Source organism: Lycium ferocissimum, chromosome 9 (genome assembly GCF_029784015.1).
Source record: "Lycium ferocissimum isolate CSIRO_LF1 chromosome 9, AGI_CSIRO_Lferr_CH_V1, whole genome shotgun sequence".
NCBI classification, from domain to species: Eukaryota; Viridiplantae; Streptophyta; class Magnoliopsida; order Solanales; family Solanaceae; genus Lycium; species Lycium ferocissimum.
In genome coordinates, this window is record NC_081350.1 from 9,848,949 (window position 1) to 9,870,771 (window position 21,823).

A 21,823-nucleotide genomic window follows, 5' to 3' on the forward strand; every position below is an offset into this window, starting at 1 on the left:
GGGGTGGTAGTGGAGCGAGGGCGAGGTGGGTGTTAGGTTTGTGGGTGTGGGGGTGGTGGTGGAGCGAGGGTGAGGTGGGTGTTGGGTTTATGGGTGGTGGGGGTTGGGCGTACGAGGGTGGGTTAGGGAATGCGTTGGTGTGTTTTTATTAGGGGTGTACATGGACCGAGTTGGTTCGGGTTTTTCAAATACCAAACCAAATCAATTGTGTTGGGTTTTTAAATCGATAAACCAAACCAAACCAATAAAAGTCGGGTTTTTTGACCTCGGGTTTTTCAAATACCAAACCAAATCAATTGTGTTTTGTTTTTCAAATACCAAACCAAATCAATTGTGTTAGTTTTTAAATCGATAAACCAAACCAAACCAATAAAAGTCGAGTTTTTTGACCTCGGGTTTTTTCGGGTTTTTTTTTCCCGGATAAATATTCATACAAAATAGTATAACTTTTGCTTCTGATATTTCTTTAGTCCTAGTAAGATACAACTATATAATTAAGGTGTTTCTTAAGAAAATAACAAAAATGTGAAATGAGTGATGACATTGTAATAAAATATTCAACAAAAAAGATAATGAAATAGCATAAAATAAATATTGTTAATTAATAAGGCATGATGAGAATGATCATCAACTAAAATTACTAAATCATGCTAAAATAAGTACGGCTAATAAGTATTTATAATTACATGATAAAGAAAACAATAAAATTAAGTTATATATTTTCATTGTTTAAATTAACAATGCAAAACTAAATAATAGATATCCAACATTATTATCATTCCTAGTGTTAGGCTTGAATTACTTTTGTTAGCATTAATATTGATTTGGTTGACTTTATTTGAGTTACTAACATCTATAGGCTATAAATCTTATTGGAACATTCAAAACTCTAAGTCCAAACTTGAAATAATATGTTAAAAGACAAAAACTATGAAAAAAACTTAAGAAATATTAATAAATTACATTATAAGTAAATATTTTATGTATAAATATTTTAAAATTTTATATATATGTAATTCGGGTTGCTTTAGTTCGGTTTGACTTTTTTTAGTTAAAATCAAACCAAACCAATTATGATCGGGCTTTTTTTTTCCATCACCAAACCAAGTCAAATCAAACCACTAGTGGATTTTTTTCTCGATTTGATTTGGATTATCGATTTGGTGCGGTTTGTCGGTTTCCTTTGTACACCCCTAATTTTTATTAATCAGGAAAATGTTTTCTCTCAAATTTTTATGGAAAACATTTTCTCCTATTTTGAGAAAAACATTTTTCAAGATCTTAAATGCAGCCAAACAAGATTTGAAAAACATTTTCCGTCATACCAAACACACCCAATATGTCAACCCCACAAAGTATACTTGCCTATATATACTCCCTAAGTTTTCCCTCAACAATCCAACCTCATCCAAGTAAAGAACTGGCACGAAGAGCATTGCTTCTAATAAAGCAAGTGCGATAATTATTTAGAAACAAAGACATGGAGTTCTTCTATGTCTCTCTTCTTTGCCTTTTTGTTTTTTTGGTTTCCCTCTCCCTTCACTTCTTCTCCTACAAGAACAAATCCGCCTTGTCCGGTCCCCTTCATCTTCAATCGTATAGCTAAGTACTCAAAAAACTCACCTTCTAGATGAACAAGCCGCTGTCTTTTGTGGTGCTTCGGAGAGAACAAATTCTTGTTTTCAAATGAAAACAAGTTGGTACAAGCATGGTGGCCAAATTCCGTGAACAAAGTTTTTCCGTCTACAACACAAACATCTTCCAATGAAGCCACTATTAAAAAGAAAAATTCATCTTCAAACCTGAAGCGTTGCAACATTACGTTGGGATCATGGACCACATGGCCCAACGTCACTTTGCTTCGGGATGGGAAAATCATGACAAAGTTGTTGTTTTCCAACTAGCAAAACGTTACACTTTTGGGCTAGCATGTCGATTGTTTGTGAGTGCGGAAGATACTAACCATGTGGCTGAATTTGCCGACCCTTTCGATGATTTAGCTTCTGGTTTGATTTCTATCCCGATTGCAAACAAATTCCTCAAAGAGAAAGTGTACACGGTTATGCAATATAATTTACAAATGAGTCGAAGATCCCACAAGTATACTAGGTTTAAACAAGTATGGAATTATCACTTTCTACGCTAAGCCAAACACTTAATAATATTTTGATTTTAAGAAAATTATAACTAATGCAAAAATGTAAACAACCTAGAAAGCAAGTAAAATGATCAATCTACAAGCATGGACAAACAATCCAATATATTTTATGATATTACAACTAAGAGCGGGTTTATGTTAATAGATAATGGTTTCTAAAATCTCATTGAAAGTCTTCCAACCAAATCAATGAATTTCACTATTAAAATGTGATATCAAGAAAAATTGAATCTCAAGTAACCCTATTCCTAGCTCAAGTTGTTAGATGGCTTTAATGACCCAAATTCTTGTTAATTAATCTTTCCCAACCTAGATTTCCTCTTCCGAGCTCAATCAAAGTAAATGGACAGTCTTAGGGTTAGCTAATCCCTTAAGAAACATTAAAGAACGATCAATTAAATCAACAAAGGACCACTGCAATAAAAATCATTCAACACATAAGCAAAATAAGAGTTTCATCCAACACTTTAATCATAGAATATTTCCATAAACAAGATGGGAAGAAAATAAATACACACACTTAAATATACAATACAAAGTTGTTGAAGAAATGAATTAAAGGTCCAACTAGCCAAATCTTCAAATCTTCACACCAAAGTGTGGTGTAGGAACCTAGTCTCCAAAACTTGTATGAAATGGCCAAAGATATGTTTTACAAACCCTAAAAGAGTATTTATAACATTCCAAAACGGGAAAAAAATTATGGACAAAAATGAGTGCCACTGGCAAACATCTTTGATGCCACTAACACAACATCTTTGCGGCATTTCTTTCGCTAGCATGTCTTTGCGATACTGCTTGTTCTATTTTTGCTCTATTTTGCTCCATTTTGCTCCGTTTTGCTCCGTTATGCTCTCCGGACATTTTATCCTACAAAACGACATAAATACACAAAAAGTAACACCAAAAGTGCTTGAAGAGTCACAAAAGCTTAAGGAATTAGCATCGAATATCCCGTAATTTCGCGGCACATCACTTGCCGGAACACCATTTAATCGAGCAATTAAGGCTTCTAATTTTATTAGGAAAGAACTTGTTGCAATTATAAAACAAAGAAAGATTGATTTGGGCGAAGGGAAAGCATCACCAACACAAGATATATTATCATACATGCTCTTGACGTGTGATGAAAATGGAAAATTCATGGGGGAGTGGGACATTGCTAATAAGATATTAGGGTTGTTGATTGGTGGACATGATACTGTTAGCTCTGCCTGTACTTTCATAGTCAAGTATCTTGCTGAGCTTCCAGAGATCTATCAACGAGTTTACCAAGGTAACCTACTTCTTACTTTCACTCACAACACTCATTTAATTTTTCAATTTTCTTATATATCCCCGAGCTTTCATAATGAAGTAAGGTTGTAGTTTTATCTATTGCAACATGTAACTTACTAAGTACTACTGTGACCATGCTTATGCTTCTATGTACTAATTTCACTAAATTATGTCTTATTCGTGGAGTTTGAAATCTTATTATTTGTGAAGCTGAACAAAGATTGTTAGTGTTTGATAGACCTGAAAGTGACTAGTAGATTTAAGTCACACGCAGTCAAATTTTTACACTTTAATGTACGTAATTTATCTAGTCATATATACTCGATTATTTATCTTTTATTTTTCAGTTTATCAATAAACATATTTTCCAAAGATATAGTTATGCGTAATTGCACTTTAAATATAATATATATTGTACAACTCGCTCTATTTCAATTTATGTGTCTTTGGAGTACGAGGGTCAAACTAACTAAGAATATGGATTATAAATTAATCTTCAACTTTTTTGAAATAAAATTTCAACATTTAGAAGCTATATAAAAAGTACTATAAATGACACTAGTTAACAAATCAAAATGCTTAAAAAGTATTTAAAAAAATTATAATCAAAGAAAATACTCTTTTACTCTCCAAATAGTAACTAAGAGGTATAAATTGAAATAGAGGGAGTACTATATATCGTCGTGTTCTCGTCTTTTGCTTGATGCACAACCAAGAAATCATTTGTTTGATCAAATACCATATCACTTGAATGAAAAGTGTATTTATCGTTAGATCAATTTTCCTTTTAATTTTTAATCTGTTGCTTCTGACAATTTTTTTGTTTGTTCAAAAAATATATAGAGCAAATGGAGATTGCAAAGTCAAAGGCTCCAGGGGAATTATTGAACTGGGAAGACATTAAAAAGATGAAATATTCATGGAACGTGGCCTGTGAAGTTTTAAGACTTGCCCCACCCCTCCAAGGTGCTTTTAGGGAAGCCCTTGCTGATTTCATCTTCAATGGTTTCTCCATTCCAAAAGGATGGAAGGTGAAAAATATTTATCTTTCTCCTAAAAATATTAATTCATGAACTGCCGGCACCATTAAGAAAACAAAATTGGATTAAACTTATATAGAGTGACAGTGTGAATAACTTATACTCTAAGGATCGATGTGATATAACCGGACATATATGATTATTCTATTTTTAGTGTCACAATCCAAGTCCATGGCACATAAGGTCCACTTTGGGTGTAGGCCCACACGAATTTGTCTTTCGGGCTACGCCGCATCGAGCCCTAAAAACCCGTCTACCATGTGCGGTTTGCCTAAGATGTCATTTGCACCCCTTCTTCAAAAGCTTGTCAACCTAGTTAGAAGCCTATTGATTTGTCCTCTTTGACTCGCCCTCCATCATGAGCGTCACAATTAATACCCCTTTTTAGGAGCTCGATATGGCGTAGCGCAAAAATAAATTCGTGTTGGCCTAGGCCCAAAGCATACAATACATGCCATGAACTTAGATTGTGACATTAAATTTACCATATCTGAATTGCAATGAAAGGTTACTTCTGGTTGTAGAGGTCAACTTAACCTGATCGATGTGAACTAAAAATTGATACAGATATACTGGAGCACAAATTCTACACACAAGAGTCCAGACTTCTTCCCCGAGCCTGAAAAGTTTGACCCTTCAAGATTTGAAGGAAGTGGACTTGCTCCATACACATTTGTACCTTTTGGTGGAGGACCAAGAATGTGCCCAGGAAAAGAGTATGCCCGTTTAGAGATTCTTGTTTTCATGCACCATCTTGTTAAAAGGTTCAAGTGGAAGAAAATTATTCCGGATGAGAAAATTATCGTCAATCCAATTCCGATTCCAGCGAAGGGGCTCCCCGTCCGACTCTACTGTCATGACCTGCAAACATAAGCAAGATTGTTAAGGCTTGGTAAGTAATAAAAAAACATTGGTCCAAAAGCATTTACATACTTATATATATATATATATATATATATATATATATATATATATATATATATATATATATATATATATATATATATATATATACAAACACTATGGGGGTGAGGGTGGGAGGCAGGGTGCAGGTAGGGTGGTGAGGGTGAAAGTGGAGTGTGTTGGAGGGTGGAGAGGGGACAAATTAAATGCCACTTATAAATACTCCTATATTTTACAAAAAAAAAAAAAAAAAAAAAAAAAAAAAAAGGACCAATCAAACATGAAAAAGTTAGAAAGTTTTTTTCTAGAAAATATTTACCTTCATATCAAACACAACTTGATTGTAAAGAAACTATTATTACCATGTTTACTAATAATAACAATTTTTACTTTCATATATTCTTAATGATCGCATGTCCTTAATGCATGAAGCAGGAAGTCCAAGTTAAAAATATACTTACAGGAAAGGGAACAACGTGACGGATGCGGGGATGACCTTGCTAAATTTGGAAGCAATCTGTACTTATCTGAAAGTTTAGTTCTTTATGATGTACCACCTACCAATGTATTTTCTTTCTTTGAAAATAATTGCCTAGCACGTATCCTAGACAAATCATAGTTTGTAATAGTCTTTAATTATTAATAAACTAAGTCTTTATTTGTAACTATCCATATTAAAGATCATATTGCTTATCCCTTTCATGTTTCTTTACTAATGTTTTTTTTTTTTTTTGCGTGTCACCTTAAATTTGTTTGTTTGTATGTTAAGGCTTTTTAGATGTGACCAATAATTAGTGTTTAATCTCCCTAAAATGTATAATAAGGAATTTAACTTAATTACTTGCATCTACATTTCATCTTTTTCAAGTCGAAATATGTACATTATTAGGTTACTTTTATGTACCTATTAATATAGGTGATTTACCACATATTGTAGGTTGCCAATTTATATTATACATTTTTAATATAGTCAACATAAGTAGGAATGACCAATTACAAGAGAAATAGTGCAATATCATTGTGATTCAACATCAAGATACAGCAGCCACTAAATTGCCCAATATCAAATGAGAACAATGCTTTCTATTCTCACATTGTCTTAGCTAAATTGTTTGACTATATTTAAGTGAAGATATTATCGTTCTTTTGCACATAAAATTGTAATGTTATCTTTAAAGCAATTACTCATAATTGCATCACGATTTGAACTGTTTCATTATCAAAATATAATTTATTGTACATTTATTAAATTTATAGTTGTTTAAAGATTATGATAAAGTTCACACCTAAATCAAATTTATTCCTTGTATGCCGTATACATGTATTTCATCCCAACGTTAACATTGTTGAATTTGTTACCAATAATCCTGACAAACACAGAATATTGACAGCTGTGGGATTTGAACCCACGCCCTTTCCAACAGAGCTAAGAGCACATTTGGATGGGCTTAAAATAAAAACTTGACTTAGAAGTTGAATAAAAATAAGTCAAAAACGATTATTTATTTTTTTGGGCTTATTTTAAAACGCAAAAAATGAGCATAAAGTTGGCCAGCCAAACACTCAAAAAAAATTTGAAAACGCTTAGAAGGCATGACCCCGGCAACTTATAAGCCAATCCAAACGGGCTCTAAATACGGCGCCTTAGACCACTCGGCCAAACTGTCGGATACATAAAACCGGTGCTTAGGTAAGTTAATTATAATAAAACACTTAAAGCTCATTTGGTAAGAAGTCTTCGCTAAAATAGTCATGGTACTAGATGTGGTATTATTTTAGAGAAAATTACACTGTATGTTCATTGGGGCAACAATGCTACCAAAATTGACCAATTTTTTTAATTCGTACAAAAAATGACCCACACTTCTCTCTCTCTCTCTCTCTCTCTCTCTCTCTCTCTCTCTCTCCTTTGTATATATGTTTGTATATTTTGGTATATGTTGGTATAAGTAATACGTATATGTTTGTATATGTCGGTATATGTTTGTATATTTTGGGTTATTTTTCGTAATGTAAGTTTTGACCTATTTTTTTGCAATGTAAGTGACCAACTTGTATATTTTTGAAATTTTCCATTATTTTATACCATGTTTAGTTGATATTTTGAGGCATGTATAACTAATACATGGATTATTTAATACACCAAAGCAGTGGCGGATCCAGGATTTTCTTTCAGGGTGTTCGAAAAAAAAAAAAAAAAGAAGCTAAATATAATTTATTCAAGGTGTTCAAAAGTTAATATAAGCACATAAACACAGAAAATTTACCTTATATATATGTGTAATTTTTTATCGAGGTCCACCCCTGCACCAAAGGGTATATTAGCTTATCCCACCACCGCCATGGGATAACTTATCCATAGATAGCTTATCCACAAATAAAAAACTAAAATGACAAAATTGGACTTGTTTTGTTCCAAGAAACCTATAAAGGCCAAGCATCTAAGGGTATAATTGTAACAAATTATTTTTTAAGTTTTAAAAATAAATAAATATTCAAATAGTATCTTTTGTGTCCAATTTTAGTGCAATGAACCAAACACTCAACAATAATAATCCATGTATTACTAATCCCTACATTACTAATCCCTGCGTTATTAATCCATGTATAACTTGTCTTTGAGCCAAACGATCCCTTAGGGAAATAGTTATCCCAGGATCCCGGGATTAGTTATTTCACCCTCTCACAGGGATAAAATAACACTACAATTCAGAGATAACTAATCCCGGGATTAGTTATACCGTGATTTTGTTTCAACCAAACGGAGGATAAACTCATTTCAAATTTAATTCCGGGATTATTTATTCTTATCCCTCATACCAAACGAGCCCTTACATGTTGAAGTAGTAGTTTACTTTTTTTTAACTCCTTCAGGCATCACGATTCATGAGTAAAAACCTCTTGATTAACCATGAAACGAGTTTCAACAGTGCATGCTCCTAATCTTTGTGATATATGTTTGTATATTAATGCAAGTTATCTGTTAGTTGTTCAATTCTTATCATAAAGAATCTAATTAGCAAAACAAGAAAAGAAGCAACTTATCTATACGTTCCTTTTAGGGGAGCTGTAAAATGTATCTATTTAATTTCTTTTAATATAAAAAGATGTAGTGTTTTGAGTGTCATTCTCCACTTGTTTGAGTAAATTTAGTGAGTAATTTTGAAAGAAAAAAACTCAAAACGAGACAACAGTCATTTTGTCTCATTTGGATCGCCACTCATTTCTTTTCTTCTCTTTTTTCTGTCTGGACTAAAATTCCTTTCTTAGCTTCAATTTCGTTATTTGTCATTTTAAATAAATATTTTCTTATTAAATTGACTCATTATTTCAAAGTCATAGAATTTGAAAGGCAGCCTGGTGCACTAAGCTCCCGCTATGCGCAGGATCCGGAGAAGGACCGGATCACGAATTAATATGTGTACCTTACCACAGTATTAAAAATAAGTTTTAGGAGTTTTTCAAGTTTTCACTGACAAAAGTACTATTCCTTTTTCATGTCCAAAAATTAACTTCATACCCCTTTATAGTTTAACTTCAAATAATGATCGAAGGATTGGAATTCCCTGTGAGGATGTAACAACCCAAACGGTCGTTTTGAGTATTAGGATTCCTTTTCCCTCAATGACACTTCCTGTACGCTTAATTTGTGATTTATGAATTGTGGGGAAGGATGACACAATTCCCAAGGCATTAGCATGAGAAGAAAAAACAAAAATCTAGAGTTCGTGAGAAAAAATAAAATAAGAGATAACCAAAGTCAACATTCGTGGTAAACAGACTAAGATTCAAGGTTCAAAAGTTCCCATAGGTCCGGATAGAGATTTGTCACTTTATTGGATAGTTTGGACGAATCCCGAGAAGCTCAGGAGTAACTAGACACTTGTGTTGCTTACTAGTTGAAACAGAGATTACGAATTGACCTCAGTCAAATATGTGACTAGACTGTCCCAGATTAATGTTTTGAGGGTCAGCGGGTTCATAGGGCTTTTTAGAAGTGGTTTGCATGCTTTGTTTGTATTTCTAGGGGTTAAGAGGGTAAAAACCAGCTATGGACTATGTATATTTTATTTTGCTAGTGCGAGCGCAATCGCGCTTAAGGAATGAACCTTGGTCAGCGCTAATGCACGAGGAGAGCGCAGTCCGGCTAAATAACCTTAGGTGCTATGGCGCTGGGCCAGCACAATCGCGCTGAGGGATTACTGAGTGGCCTGCTCTATCGCGCAATAGGCGCGCATTCGCGGTGGTAATTGGTGGCCACTTTGGGCAAATCGCCCCAAAAGCACTTCAGCTATTAAAAACGGACAGTGACGAGATTTTGAAGTTATTTCACCATAGTTGAAATTCTAGAGCTCGGATTTGGGCGATTTTTGAGGCGTTATTCTCGAATTGACTTGGAGATAAGATTCTAACTTTTATTTTGATATCTCCCCATGATTACTTTGGTTATTTAGCTTTGATACCCATGAAATTATTAGGAAATTGGGAATAGTTAAGAGGTGTAAATCTATGATCTGGGGTTCGATTCTTGGATGGAATTGGATGATTTTTGAGATTCAAGACCTATGAAATATGAGTAAATTGATTTTGCAATAAAATTCCAAATTCGACTCGAGGGCTCGAAGTTGAAATTTGAGTTGATTTTTTACCGATTTAGTTATATGTCAATATGGTTGTCTATATATAGTATGCTTATACGAAATTTATATTTGGAGTCGTTCGGAGGCGTTTTTGAAGGGCAAGTCCATTTTGTGAGCTTGTACTTCGAATCTAAGTCAAGTTGAGAGACTTTTAGACTCTAATTAAAGAATATATTTTTGAATTAATAATTAATAAGAGGTAAAGTAAAGTGGGTCCCACACTCGTGAGGTGACAAGCACTTGTGCAAATAGCAGTGTCATGTTATAGATGGTTATCTGATGACGTGTGTGATTTATTGATGATATCAGTATGTTCTGAAGGATGTGTTAGTTGAATTAGAGATGATTCTGACTATAATTAATCACTATAATTGATTAAAATGAGCTATATGAAGCTTTTTTTTCATGCACGACGTTTATTCCGCCAGTGTTCATATGAAATTTATGATTTTGTATGATATCTCTTGCATATTACACTTGATGATACATACGGTTATGCCCGATAGGAAATGATTCAGGGCGGAGTGGTGTGATTCATCCTGATTGGCTGGTTACCAGATGGGAAATGGTTCTGGATGGGTATATGGACTTGGCGAGTCCCGTATGGGTCACAACTTCCAAGGCAGGAGTACATGTGTATACTGGTTGCATATGGCCAGTGCATTGCATATCATATCATCTTTATTTGACTCAGTGCTTTGTCACGCCTCGAACCATGGCCTGGACATAACACGACACTCGCTGCCTTACTGCATGTGACCGAGCGAACCACATGGCTTGCTGAACCATCATAAGGGTTAACATGAGCGAAAAATAACATGAAACATGATAAGCCTTAATAAAACATGAGAAGTCATAATATTTAATAAAACACTTGTATGAAACGTGAAAAGTATCGTAAACTGAACCAAAGATGGCTACACAACTCTGAGTATCTGACATGACTGACTAACGAGTCTATGAAACCTCTATCATGAATCGAGCGTAAAACATACTTGCGCAAGGACAAGGCCCCCGGCTGACATGCCTTAACTTGCTAAACATGATATGGAAATAAATAAGGATAACATCCCGAATAAGATGGGGCTCACCAACAAGCTGTTATGAGCAAATCCTACTGAGCAGATGTGTCATCCTGTAAATCCGTACCTACATCATGAAATATATACTCCCGGGCAATAAAAAAGGGACATCAGCACATTGAATGTACAGGTATGTAAAGCAGCTGAATGGAATAACATGGCACATAAAATAACATGATAAAATTTAAGTAAAAGCGAAACCCGGTCATGAACATGGACATGAATATATACATATATATAACATGCTTAAAAATATTTGTGCAGAGCATTATATAACCGACATGTAACCACCAAGTTAACATGTGACGTCTGATCTCTGCCTGATCAGCTAAGCCATTCCGTACCTTGCCGGGGTATAAGACGTGAACGTGACATGAATGGATCCAAATCCCTCAATGGGAAAAAATGTGAAGGTATCGTCCTAAACATGAGCGGAGAGATCCTTATCTTACGTTGGCAAATATAGTTTCAGGTATAAAACTTTTTCGGTAATCTGTGCAACTCCCAATATATGAACATGGATATAGTTGGCTAAGAAGCCATTAGTCATAAAGTATGACTTATATTTTAGCATGAATATAGTTACATAATATCATTTCATGAAAACGTGTAGACATGTAGGATATTTCATGAAAATAAGCATAACACTTACTACTTGCATGTAAGAACCCATGGAATGCAAAGTATGGGTTTTTATATATTACAGACAGATTCTTAATAACCAAAGTGGAATATCAAGAATACAATAACGAGCTATTCATAGAAAACATGGTATATCATAGTGAATGGACTTAGGGTTATTATGAACATGGCTAAAACCCTAGTTTGATATAATCTCATACTTTCATGGAAGAACGTGGTGTGGGGAAGAACAAAGATGTTCCCACATGTAGATAAAAGCCCTAACTACCTGGTAACGCTCCAAACTTGTAATAAAAATATGAACTTTAAAGAAGAATCCCAAAGCTTAATCTTGAATCCCTTTAATTGGGTTTTCTTGAAAACCCTAGTTTAGAAGCATTGAATTCTATTTAAACAACATGGATACATGTTAGAATTCCCTTAGAATGATTGGAATAGTCTAACGTTGATGTTTTCTAATGGTGGAAAGAAAGAACCTTCGTGCTAGGGCTTGGGAATGTGAAAAGTGAGAAATAAAACTGAAGTCCTGTATTTATACTACTCACTGAAGCGGAAAAAGTACGGGCACAAAGTACGTCCCGTACTTTGAAGTATCCGACCGTACCTGGAATGTCAAATTCCAGTAGCTTGGTTAAAGTCACCCGCGTTGTATGGGACGAAAATGCAACCCGCACTTCAAAGTGCGACCCTCACATTTTGCCCGTACCTCGATGGCAATTTCCAACTTTTCCCAAGGCAAAGTGCGGCTTGAAGTTACGGCCCGTACTTTGAAGTACGGCCTGCACAATTTGACATAGCTCGCACTTTTACCATCGAAATCAAGTTTCCAATTTCCAACACTTCTGTCTTGGTTTCTAAGTCTTGAATCATGAGCGTAACTTAGTAATAAGGTACTAAGTGTTACAATATCTCCCCCTTGGGATCATTTGTCCTCGAATAATGGGTCATGGTTAAGAACGTGACTGGACATGACTTGAATATGTGAACGTGAAGGAAACATGACATGAAACTTGGGTACTAAGCTGACATGACATGATTACATGGAAACATGAATACTGAAGCATGAGGCATGACTGCTGGATACATGAACATGAACGTGAAATATGAGACATGGATGCGTAAGGGACATGACATGGATATGAGGCTTAATTACCTTAAAGATTCTTTGCTGGTTCATCAAACAAGTACGGTTACTGGAATTTCATATCTTCTTCTACTTCCCATGTAGCCTCTTCAACTTTCTGACTTTTCCATAAGACTTTTACCGAGGCAACTTCCTTGGTCCTCAACTTGCATACCTGACGATCAAGAATGGCGACGGGAATCCTTTTATAGGTCAACCCATCCTTAACCGTTATAGTGTTAACAGGAACAACCAATGATATGTCTCCCACATACTTTCTCAACATGGATACATGGAACACTGGATGAACTACAACCAACTCTTGGGGCAATTCAAGCTCATACGCTTCTTGACCAACCCTTCGTATGATTTTGTAAGGTTCAATATATCTGGGACTGAGCTTTCCTTTCTTTCCAAATTTCATCACACCTTTCATAGGTGAAACTTTTAAGGATACCCAATCATTAACTTGGAACCCTAAGTCTCTGCGCCTCACATCTGAATAGGACTTCTGGCGACTTTGAGCCGTCCTCAAATGATCCTGAATCAACTTGACTTTCTCCATAGCCTGATAGACCAAGAATAGTCTAACAACTCCGCTTCACCAACTTCAAATCACCCAATGGATGATCTACACCTTCGCCAATACAAAGCTTCAAACGGTGCCATCTTGATGCTAGCATGATGTAACGACCCATTTGGTCGTTGTTGCGTTTCTACCATTTTTGCTCCTGTTGAATCATCCCCGAGCCTTGTTAGTATTATTTTGACTCGCGAGGATCGGTGGCACAGTTCCCTAGGCATCATTTTGCGATTTGGAATGACTTTTAGAAAATTTGGCCTTAAAGCGAAAATCATTTTACTCGAAGTTGACTTTTGAGTAAACGTGCAGCAATAACGGAATTCGACGTTCCATTAGGTTCGGAGGGTAAGTTATGACTTAGTGGTGTCATTGGTTTGTTCCCGAAGGGTTCGAGTGTGATTTGGGTCATTGGTTGAGAAACTAATTAAGCTAAAATTGGAGTTGACCACGGTCAACATTGGGTCAAGATGATCCCGTGTCGATGTTTTGAAAGTTCCAATAAGTTTGTATGATGATTTTGGACATGTCCACAAAGTTTGTTTAGACTCCGATGAGTTTTTGATAAGTTTGGGTTGTATGGTGATTGTTTTCAGTTTCGACGTCTATTTGAACATAAAGGGTACCATATTGAGCAAACGGCCTTTGATTCGTGTTTTGACTGAATCATTATATCTGTATCGTAATTTCGGAACCATAGCAACTGAAATCACCGAGTTTCGATATCGTATGAAGGAATTATTGTCATTTTACTACGAATTAGGTTGACAGATTTTTAAGATTAATTACGAAACTGCCACTGAATTTGTATTTAAAAATCTGCATCTTCCAAATATTGAAACCACCATATCTCATTCGTTATAGGCCAAACCCATCGACAGACACCTGTGGTCGTTCACTTCTTTCACTTTTACCTAAAGTGACCCTTGTTCCATTTAAACACTTCAGGTGGGTCATTCCTATTCCACTTAGACACTCTTTGCACCATTATCGAAGCAAAACCAACATCAAAGGGGGTGCCACCTCATTGCACATCCAACCAGCCTAAAAGCCCCAATTTTTAATGGTCAAAATTTCACGAATTTACAAATTAGTGAATTTATAATTAAAATGAGTTGGCACAATTTAATTAGTTGACACAATTTAAATGAAATGACACAATTTAATTGGCCACTTAATCCACGTAGAGAGCGATCGGTGTTGGTTTTGCTCGATAACGGTGCAAAAAGTCAACCCCGGAATAGGAATGGCCCACCCGGTGTCTAAATGGAACAAGGGCCACTTTAGGTGCTCAAGTGAAAGAAGTGGACGACCACAGGTGTCTGTCGACGGGTTTGGCCTTCATTATAAGGTCAAATGGAGTGATTCAAAAGCCTAACTTGAGTGAAATTTCACAAGAAATCCATTGGAGGAATCAAAAACAAGTTTTGAGATCTTTTGGTACAAATGAGGCAAAAATGGGCGTTTTTGCTATTAATGTTGTTTGGGGTTTCTCTCATCTTGAAAGCTTGGGTTTGGGAGAATTCAAGGATGTTCTTCAAGTTTCTTCCATGGGGTAAGGTCTAAACCATAATCTAAGTATTTCCCTTTGATTTATTCCTTTGATTTAAGCTTTAATCCATGATTTCTAAAGTAGGAAATTGGGGTTTTTCATGAAAGAGGGTTTAATGGGTCTTTCTTGAGAAGTTCATAAAATTGGTTAGACTTCTTAAGTTGCATTAAATGATGAAATTGACTAGGTTTATACTAGATTATGATGTATCTAAGGTTGTTAATCATATACCTTCCATTATTAGTGATGAATTCTTGAATTTAAGAGTTAGAGTTTATACCCAAAATTGGGGGTTTTGCTTGGATGAATCATTGAGTTAATTTAGCAATTAATTGATGGATTTTGATCACCTAGTGCTTAATTGGATAATTTACCCCCAAATTTCTCATTTTGCCCTTGTGGGCCCCATTTTCCCAAATTCTAGGGTTGGTTTTTGACCCAATTTGAATGATAGCATTAGAGATATTGATCTTCATGATTTCTAATCTAGATTTCGAATATGCCTAGACTTTCTTGATCTCGAGGCTCAAAGGAAAAGAAAGGCTAAGGTGTGATTGTTGGCGATATTGTTGTTTGGCCTTCCAGGCAGGTTATGATTTACCCTATGGTGAGACTTCATTTAGTGAAGCATATATTTAGATGATATTATCGGAGAAAGAATGTAAACCTTCGGGTATGAAGTTGGGTTGGATATTGTCTTAGGTTGGGCCCTGTTGTGTGATTGGGGCTAGCCACCCTGTTGTGTTGTGACTTGATTTGTTCTATTGTTGTTGGCTTGATGCCACGTGGTGATAGTAGATATTGGAGACTATTGACATATCTTTTACATGGCATTTTAGTGTTTTACTTGTTGATGTTTGATACGAGGATAGTGTTCTACTATGGTAGCCTTTTTATGATATTACTTGTGTGCCCTGTGTGGTACTCTCTGGGATTGAATTGGTTGTTGATATTACATTGCATCGTATTCATACTCATTTCAATGATACAATGATATTCCATGGTTATGGTACTGATGATGATAAGTGAGAAGAGTAGCCTCTGAGGTCTCTGCCGGAGAGCGTAAAAGAGATGAGAGTCTCGAGATCCGAGTTCATGTACGGAGCGGAATGAGTGTTGATAAGAGATCTTGTTGTTGTCATCTGTATACTTGAATCATACATTGAACACTCATCTTATATATATATATATATATATATATATATATATATATATATATATATATATATATATATATATATATATAAGACACATTTGACGGGTAACGATGTGGCCTATGTTGTTTTTGAAATACTTAGGAGGTTTTATACTAGCGTGCGACCATTCTATGCGTGTGATACGGGATGGTGGCAGACGTGAAAGAGGTGGAAAGGTCGTCTCTAGGGCCGTGTGTTGGAGCGACATGGTACGTGGACCGCGGGTCCCCCATGGATTGTGCTACCGAGACGTCGATATTTTCGTTCGGAGTACTTGTGTACTGAGCATTGCATTGCATATGCATTTCATACATCATTGTATTGCATTGCACTTTGGCTTCTGTTGTGATATTCTTGTGATGCACTTGTGATATACGGATTCAGACTTAGTAATTGGCGACTTGGCACAATTGGGTTTAGATGCTAAACAGAGGCGATGACCTGTATTTGGATTTGGCTTATGTTTGACTTATACCTTGATTGATTACCTATTTATCTTCTTTATTGACTTGATATGTGTTAGATAAACTTAGTCGGCCTATGATACCTACCAGTACTTATAGTTTGTACTGACCTGCACTTGCTGCATTCTTTTATTAATATAGAGTACCAGGTAGGATAGACCTCTGCCTCTCGTAGCTAATTGTGGTATGAGAGTTGCTGTTGAGAATCTTACAGTTTGAGCATGGGGACGTTCGCCGCCTTGGAGATTCTTCCCTTATTTTATGTCTTACTTGATGTTCCGAGACATATTCAGACTTTTAATGTATTTTTGATATTTCCAGACTCATAGATGTTAGTTTCTCTTGTATGATTAGGCAGTTTACCGGGTGGTTGATGTATTTCGCACTATTCTATTTATTATTATGTCAGACTTACGTATTTCTATCTCTTCCGCTTATTTATTTATTTATTATTTCATGTATTTGAGATTGTCGGATAAGGGGTTGCCTGCCGAGGTAAAAAAGGTAGATACCCATGCAACTTAGCTAAATTGGGTCATGACACTAGGCCCACTGCATCTACTAGGCCTACTGGACCATTGGTTGATGAGTTAGATGAAGAGTAAGAAGAGGAGGATGAAGCGAGTGTAGAAGAATCTGAGGATGAGGTGGATGTTGACCCAGCTAGTGAGACAAATGAGGACGGTGGTGAAAACGGTTAGTGAGACATTGCAGGAGGCCCGAGCTAGAAAATGACTTGAGACGTGGCCGCCGTAAGGCACTTGCGGCGGTATTGATGAGGCCAAAGTGGTCACCTTTGTTGCTATGCAAGCAATCTTTCGAGAAAGCATGAGTACTAAGGCGACCCATAGCCTTCTCGGGAAGGTGAGGCCAGTAATTCCTCCGCTCCCCCTGCTGATATGCCACTCCCACAGCCAATCGGTCCACCTCCACCTGCAGAGCCTTTGAGTGGTAACCCTGCCGATACAGCATCCTGATGGTTCCTGTCACGCATTGAACCTGGGCCTGGACGTAACATGGCACCCGGTGCCTGATTGTATGTTACCAAGCGAATCAACTGGCTGGTTGAATCAACATGTGATATCAAAACATAACTAAATGTGGAAAACGACGAAACACATGCTGATATACTAAAGGTCTGACTGAAACCATAATACGAAAATACTTAGACAATCTGAAATCTCTGAACGTAGCCAACATGGCTAAACCAAAACAACTGAACAACTGCCAACAAGCCTAACATAAAAAATATCGATCACGTCTCAATCGTATGAAGCCTCTAAGAATACCGAATAATAGAGCATCTATAAACCGAAATAACGGGATAGCCGATAATGCTCTCAAAGGAATTTGGGGCTCACCAAAGAGTCGATACGTGCACTCCTAAATAGCCGAGTCATCAACCTGTATATCATTGCCTGCATCGCGAGATGCAGGGCCCCAAGCAATAAAGGGGACATCTGCACAATTGAATTGTACTGGTATGTAAAGCAACCGAAGCAATAAAATACCGAAAAAATCGAACTAAACAGGAAAGCAAGAAGTGAAGTACTCCTTGTTCCGGATGAAGAATCACCGTAAACCGAATATAATTATGTACACAAAAATCGTGGCCTCGTGCCCAAGCAATATGTATGCATAAACAGTGGCCTAGGGCCTAAAAATACAAATATAGGTGTTCAACATTAACAATTTACAAGACTGAGACTGGCTATAGCTGATAGCATGATAACTATTTCTGATTATAGGACTCATGCAAATAACTAGTTATACACTGACTGAGACTCATGTGATAACAATGCATAAGTCTATAAAGATTACGTGTTGAGTTCATGATGTTCAAAGTGACAACCATGAACATATTCTATAACTGCAACCCTAGAAGATAACAGTTCTATATCATATTATGAAACTAGGGCTAAACTATATTCTGAGTCAAATTACTGACAAGTATGAAGAATGAAGCGTAAGGAGAATCATGAATATTCCCTAACGTAGATAGTTAGCCTCACATACCTTAATTCCAGCCTTTGAGCATAATACAACGTTCGTCAATCCTTTTAACTTTGATCTATATCAATACAAGTCAAAGGGATTCTATATTAGCAATAATATTTATGCTTTGGTCATCTAAGCATTTTATCAAACACTTAGTGGGCATAAAGCTCCACAATCTCCATTAATGGTGTTTCTTCACCCAATTCCCATTCTATTACTTCTAGGTGATTCTACAATCTCAATTTGATGAAAGTAACATCATTCTTCATCACCCATATGACTACAACAATCCTAAGTTAATAATCCAAAATCCTAGCATAGTTCATATGATACTCTCTATCAAACCTATTTACGATTCTCCCAAGAACTCATCAATTCACAACTATAAGTGATTAGAGAGTAGAAGTATTACCTTTTTGAAGTTCAATCTCCTTGAATTCGGATTCTAGGGTTCCTTTGTCCAAGACGAAGATTCAATCGATAATCTATGGAATAGATTGGGATTCTAGTGTTAATCATTGTTAGATCGATCTAATAATCAATGGGGTTTGAGTAGGAACTCACCTTGTATGATTTGTGGAAGCCTTAGAGAGTTTTCTTTCCAAAAAGATGATTTAGAAAAAAGTGGGAAAAGTTTTTCGGAGTTGGGTACATATAAAATTCGAAAAGGATATTTCAGGCATAATTTGGCCTGGTGCGTCGCCTTAGGCATTGCCCAAGGCGGGGCACTAGTCCTATACTATAGGCCCTGATGAAAATTATGTTTTTTGCAAATTTTGGCTTGGGGCGGCGCCCTAGGCCATTCTCATAACATTCGGTAGAAAGGGCATAACTCCTAGCACAAAACTTTGTTTTGGCACCACAATATACTGTTGGAAAGATATTTCAAAGGGATATAAGTTTCATGTTTTAAGATTTCTCAAATTCTTAACAAATTTTTACGAAATTGGGCTAGAAGGCAGACGTATCGAAAACTTAGCCGATTCTATCGAATCTGAGCACCCCTCTATTAGCCATTTTGAGACGATCATATCTCCTTGATCCGGACCCCGATTGGCCTGATCCTTATATGCCTGGAAAGGTATTTCTACGTACTACAACTTTCATTAAGGGTACTTTCCCAAATTCCCAACTAATAAAGGGTTTATGGTTTCCCGAAGTAGGCCTGTCAACCATTTTCGAAAAGCGTTCAAGCCTTCAGTTTTTTCACTAGAACTCTTACAATACGGGGCGTTACAATATCTCCCCCTTGGGATCATTCGTCCTCGAATGATGGGTTTTGGTTAACTAGGCTGACGGAAACACGTGTTCGCTACTATAATGAACACTCGAATGCTAACAAACCGAAAAGGGATTGCTAAACCGATAACTTACTAAACCGAATAGCTATGAATAACTATTAATCGATCGAGTGACTACTAAGCTAACTGCATACTAGAAACATAGAACTTTAGAGTGAAATCTAAATGGGAAGATAAATTACCTTCGACATTTTCTGCTGACTCTTTAAAGAGATAGGGATATCTGGACTTCATGTCTTTTTCGGCTTCCTATGTAGCTCTTTAACTTTCGACTTCGCCACGAAACCTTTTACCGAGGCTACCTCCTTAGTTCTCAACTTGTGAACCCGGCGATCAAGATTTTCTTGGGGATTTCTTCATAAGTCAAACTATCATTGATCGTTTGCTATCATTGGGACAACCAACCAACGGGTCTCCCACACACTTTTTCAACATGGACACACTAAATGCACGGGTGTACGGCAACCAAGTATTGTGGCAACTCAAGCTCATAAGCCAATTAACCAACCTTTCGCTGGATTCTGTATGGTCCAATATAGCGGGACTATGCTTCCCCTTCTTACCAAGCCCCATAACTCCCTTCATAGGAAAAACTTTAAGAAACACCAAATCATCAACTTGAAACTCTAAGTCCCTCCGCCTCACATCTGTGTAAGACTTCTAGCGACTCTGAGCCGTTCTCAAATGCTCTTAAATTAACTTGACTTTCTCTTCTCCATATCCTGATAGACCAAGTCTGGTCCTAACAACTCTGCTTCACCAACTTCAAACTAACCAATCGGTGTTCTACATCTCCGCCCATACAAATCTTCATATGGTGCCATCCAAATACTAGCATAGTAACTATTTTTGTAAGTAGACTAAATAAGAGGCAGGTGGTCATCCCAATTACCACTGAAATCAAGGACACATACTTACTGAATTGAATGAATACATGATTACTCAACCGAATGTCTATTGAACTAACTGAATACTAAGCTGACTGAATATTGGATTGGCATGAATACTATAGCATGAGATCTGAATAGCGTATCTGTCTAATCAACGGTCTATTGATGAAAAGTTATGCTGAGGTTAACCCTGGTACCCAATCCACTCTGAAACGATCTCCAGAAGTTGGCACTGCGATCTAAAATGATGGATGCTAGGTCCCATGAAGTTGAACGATTTCTCAAATAATAACTTGGCATAGTCCTCCATCGCATCTATCATCTTAACTCGGTAAGAAGTGTAACAACTTCGTAAATCTGTCCACAATCACCCAATTGAATCATGCCTTCTAGCTGAACGAGGTAGACCTATTATAAAATCCATATTTATCATCTCCCATTTTCACACGGGAATGTCTATATCTCGAGCCAACCCACCAAGCCTCGGCGTTCGGCTTTCACTTGCGGCAATTTGGACACTTAGCCACAAAATCTGCCATATTTTTTTTCATATCGTTCCACCAATAAATCTCCTTAAGATCATGATACATCTTCGTGGAATCTGGGTGAATGAAATACCTGAAATTGTGAGCTTCTGACATAATCCGCTCTCTGAGCCCATCTACATCTGGAACGCATAATCTGCCTCGGTACCTCATGGTACCGCCATCTCCCCCTTGTTCAAAAGCTGACGCTTTTATGTTTGTGAATCCCCTCTTTCATCTGCAATAAGTAGGAATCACCAAACTGATTCTCTCTAACTTCAATGACTAAGGAGGAATAAGCCATGTTCTGGGTAACAACTCCACCCACTTCGGAGTCCGAAAGTCGAGTTCCTAGCTTGGATAAGCGGTGAACTTTTTTCACCATAGTTCTCTTCTCTGCATAAATCATGAGCTGTACTTCCCATACTTGATTTCTTTCTGAGATACTTCCT

General features: G+C 36.6%; 1 pseudogene; it reads left to right on the top strand.

Moving 5' to 3' along the window:
* Nucleotides 1-1,393: 1,393 nt before the first annotated feature.
* Nucleotides 1,394-6,091, top strand: LOC132029609 (beta-amyrin 28-monooxygenase-like; annotated as a pseudogene).
* The last annotated feature ends 15,732 nt before the right edge of the window (nt 6,092-21,823 follow it).